The 5000-nt window shown below is 36.4% G+C and overlaps 1 protein-coding gene across 3 annotated transcripts in view; it reads right to left on the bottom strand.

Moving 5' to 3' along the window:
* The window catches only part of vps50 (VPS50 EARP/GARPII complex subunit), a 421495-nt gene that overhangs the window by 295937 nt on the left and 120558 nt on the right, over window positions 1-5000 (bottom strand). The gene's annotated exons all lie outside the window — the stretch shown is intronic.

The raw sequence follows: 5000 nt of genomic DNA, 5'->3' as shown, positions 1-5000 counted from the left end.
AAAGCTGCGAAGATGTCACGTTGAGTAAATGCAGGGCCGGCCCGTGGCATAGGCCGTATAGGCAAATGCTAAGGGCGCCGTCCATCAGGGGGCGCCATGCCAGTGCCACAAATGTTGGAGAAAAAAAAAAAAAAAAAAAAAAAGTTGGTACTATTATTTCTAAATACAAAAAAAATAATCTCACGTTAATTAAAATGCAAAGTAAAGCCTATTTAATAGAAATATTATTTGTTACAACATTACGCCCCCCCTCCCTTCCCGTATCATGACTCTTTTTGGACGTCACCACATCAAAAAAATCAACACAAGATGTCAAAACGGCCAAAACTGTCAGGTGCCCAGGGAAGAAAAAAGGGAAAAGAAGAGGAGGAGAAACGAGAAAAAGACAAGAGTTAGCAGGTAGGTAACGTTAGCCTACATGAAATTATTTGTCTGTTACAGAATATGATAGTAACCTGGCTTTTTAGCATTAAACTAATGTTACATGAGTTGGCAATTGCTAATCAATAAATAGCTAGTTCTGTTTTAACGTCGGGTTAATATTGTGGAGGGGGCTAAATTGTTATGGAAAATAATAATGTAACGTTAGGTAATTACAGTACTCCCACCTTACATTCCTCAGGGACATTTCTTTCTTTCTTTAGTTTATTTCGAACACGAACACACTTACATCATAATACATCACACAATTTCATATCATTTCATTTTACATCATGCCCGAAAAGGAGTAGGAAGAAGCAAAGCTTATTTAATCCTACCCCTTTCCCACTTCAAAGCGTTTACAAATATATAGAATCATTTACTGACCTTTTTATATAATAAAATAACATCTATGAATTAGTATACAACAGTTTTGTAATATGTAATTAATTAATTAATTCAGTCATTATTAACATACTGAGATGAAGAATATCTTATTTTCAATAAGGTTGAAAGTATTTCTCATAATTCTTCTTCTTTGTACTCTGTAAGCACTATTATTTTGAACAACCTCTTAAACTGGATCATATCAGTACAATTTTTAACTTCTTTACTTAATCCATTCCATCATTTAATTCCACATACTGATATGCTAAAAGTTCTAAGTGTTGTACGTGCATATAAATGTTTGTATTAGATCTTTTAAGCAGGTGTTTTTTGTTTACATTATTGCCTTCTGGTTAGCTAATGTTTGCCCTGCAGGTAATAGTCACTTTTCCACCCCTTTATATATTAGGTATATAAAGTAAGTAAAAAAAAGGTCAAAGACAAAGCTATTCGGGTTCTTGTGAGTATATACACTTCACTGCCGATGTGGGGGGGCGCCACCTAAAATCTTGCCTAGGGCGCCAGATTGTTTAGAACAGTGAGTAAATGTTAAATAAAAAGAGAATACAATGATTTGCAAATATTTTTCAACTTATATTCAATTGAATAGACTGCAAAGACAAGATATTTAACGTTCGAACTGAGAAACCTTGTTTTTGTTTTGCAAATATTAGCTCATTTGGAATTTGATGCCTGCAACATGTTTCAAAAAAGCGGGCACAAGTGGCAAAAAAGACTGAGAAAGTTGAGGAATGCTCATCAAACACTTATTTTATTTTAACTTGCACTTACAAATGTAGCGACGAATTGTAGTCACTGAAAGTGGTTTTTTGAAGTGCTCCAGAGCCCATGTGGTGATATCCTTTACACACTAATGTCGCTTTTTGAAGCAGTACCGCCTGAGGGATCCAAGGTCTGTAATATCATCGCATACGTGCAGTGATTTCTCCAGATTCTCTGAACCTTTTGATGATATTACAGACCATAGATGGTGAAATCCCTAAATTCCTTGCGATAGCTCGTTGAGAAAGGTTTTTCTTAAACTGTTCAACAATTTGCTCAGGCATTTGTTGACAAAGTGGTGACCCTCGCCCCATCCTTGTTTGTGAATGACCGAGCATTTCACGGCAGCTGCTTTTATACCCAATCATGGCACCCACCTGTTCCCAATGAGCCTGTTCCCCCGTGGGATGTTCCAAATAAGTGTTTGATGAGCATTCCTCAACTTTATCAGTCTTTTTTGCCACTTGTGCCAGCTTTTTTTGAAACATGTTGCAGGCATCAAATTCCAAATGAGCTAATATTTGCAAAAAAATAACAAAGTTTCTCAGTTCGAACGTTAAATATCTTGTCTTTGCGGTCCATTCAATTGAATATAAGTTGAAAAGGATTTGCACATCATTTTATTCTGTTTTTATGTACCATTTACACAACGTGACAACTTCACTGCTTTGGGGTTTTGTACTTATTAGGGCCCGCATGGCCCATTGTATAAGGACTCCCAAAGGGAGTCCTTATACAATGGGACATAAGGACCTACTGTATTTGTAAGGTTTTATTATTCTTTATTCTTCCGCCGCCACAACAAACTGTAATTTGACCCACTTAACATGCTTCAAAACTCACCATATTTGACCCACACATCAGGACCTGCGAAAATTACCTTTTTGTAAAAAAACCGAACCCCAAAACTCAAAATTGCGCTCTAGCGCCCCCTAGGAAAAAAAAACTAGACTGCCTATATCTCCCACTAGGAAGATCGGAGAGACATGAAACAAAAACCTGTATGTAGGTCTGACTTAGACCTAGTTTTCATAATTTAATATCATCGGGCAGAAATCAACAGGAAGTTGGCAATTCCCCCTTCAAGACAAAAAAGTACTAAAAACAGTCACTTTTGCCTCTTTGAGCTGTAATTTGACCCCCTTAACATGCTTCAAAACTCACCGAACTGAACACACACATCAGGACTGGCAAAAATTGCTTTCTAATAAAAAAACCTAACCCCAAATTTAAAAATTGCGCTCTAGAGCAATTTTTGAATAAAACGGAGAAAAAAACTGCTCCTCGGAAGAAAAAAATGACAAAACTGCCTGTAACTCTCCCTGGGAAGGTTGGAGAGACATGAAACAAAAACCTCTATGTAGGTCTCACTTAGACCTACATTTCATAAATTGACAACCCCCAGCAGAAATCAACAGGAAGTTTGCTATTCCCCCTTCAAAACAATTTTTTTGTAAAAACCGGTCAACTTCCTTCAAAATCTATCTCCTCTGAGCGCGTTTGTCGTTTCGGCTTCAAACTAACACAGGAGAGAGATTAAACCCTTGTGTATAAAATAACAGAACAGCTTTTTAATACCTGCTCCGGTTTTGATTTTATGACCCTTCAAAGACCCGCTGCGCTGCTGTTTTTTTAAGATGGCTGCTTAAAAGCAGGAAGCACCAACGTGCCCACACAATGCAGACAAGGTAGGTACACTAGACAAAAGTCTTGGGACACTTCAGACTAAAAGTAGACAAAAGTATTGGGACACTTGGGACTAAAACTTGACAAAAGTATTGGGACAGTTTGGACTAGCACCTGCCAAATACGCGGGCCCGACCAATGCTGCTTGCAGCTTTAATATTGAAATTGTGTCTTATTGGACAAAATATATCCTACCAAAGATGGATATCTCTGTTTTTCCTTGCCAGTCACTTTGAACTGGGAAGCATCATTGGGACCATAGAACGGGACTATTCTATATGCAGGCATTGGGACCATAGAACAGGACTATTCTCTATACAGGCATTGGTACCATAGAACAGGACTATTCTCTATACAGGCATACATTCAATGAGCATCCCCATGTGCATTCCAAGCCAATAATGACAAATTGATGTCAACGTGCAGACAGAAGTGATATCTAAGCAAATTACCAGCAAATGCAAGGGGGAGGAGTAAGGAAGTAGTGTTCAGCATCACAATTTCCAGCGTATAATGCATCCTTAGTAACCATCCGTCATCCTGTCACTTAGGCCAAATTGTTGAATCCTTGTTTTTTTTGTGGTTGTTTTTTTAAAGCTTAGCAGCTGATTGTTGTTAGTGTGAGTAAAATGCTTCTTGCATCAGTGTTAGTTTCACAAATCATTGGGGGGAAAAAAATGCATGACTCTGCTGGAGGTTATACAGCCGGTGGTTAATTATAGAACATAAAAAAAGCCTTTTTTCTGTGTGTATTTTAGGAGCTGAGGTTCAAACGCAGGTGATTCCTGGATTATCTAAGCCAGTGGTTCTCAAACTTTTTTTGTCATCCCCCACTTTGGACAAGGGGGAGTTTTCAAGCCCCACCTGCCCCCATCGCCCCAACAGAGCGCTAATGCCAAGCTTTAACATTTTCAAATTTATTGAACATCAAGTTGTATACATTCAAACTCAATAACATAAAATAACATCAAGTTCAATAATAAATAAAATAACTGTGCAGTTGTGGTATAACTTGCATCAAGTTCAATAATAAATAAAATAACTTCTATCAAGTTCAATAATAAATAAAACAAAAGTGTTATAACTTGCATCAAGTTCAATAATAAATCAAAACAAGTGTTATAACTTGCATCAAGTTCAATAATAAATAAAAAAAAGTGTTATAATTTGCATCACGTTCAATAATAAATCAAAAAAGTGTTATAACTTGCATCAAGTTCAATAATAAATCAAATAACTTGCATCAAGTTCAATAATAAATCAAAAAAAGTGTTATAACTTGCATCAAGTTCAATAATAAATCAAACAAAAGTGTTATAACTTGCATCAAGTTCAATAATAAATCAAACAAAAGTGTTATAACTTGCATCAAGTTCAATAATAAATCAAAAAAAGTGTTATAACTTGCATCAAGTTCAATAATAAATCAAAAAAAGTGTTATAACTTGCATCAAGTTCAATAATAAATTAAAAAAAGTGTTATAACTTGCATCAAGTTCAATAATAAATCAAATAACTTGCATCAAGTTCAATAATAAATAAAATAAAAGTGCCACTTTGCAATCTTTGCAAAAAAAAAAAGGAGGAGCTATGCATTTGGCAAGACAGGGCAAGTGACAGCACTTTTCCCCGGGAGAGCCACCTTGCTTCACTGTGAAACAGCACGGCTGTATGATCAGCTCCTATTTCCTCACACAGTGCAGAGAACAGTCGCACTTTCAGTG

Source organism: Nerophis lumbriciformis, linkage group LG21 (genome assembly GCF_033978685.3).
Source record: "Nerophis lumbriciformis linkage group LG21, RoL_Nlum_v2.1, whole genome shotgun sequence".
NCBI classification, from domain to species: domain Eukaryota; kingdom Metazoa; phylum Chordata; class Actinopteri; order Syngnathiformes; family Syngnathidae; genus Nerophis; species Nerophis lumbriciformis.
Note: the sequence above shows the minus strand (reverse complement) of the source record. Positions and strands in the feature narration are given on the sequence as shown.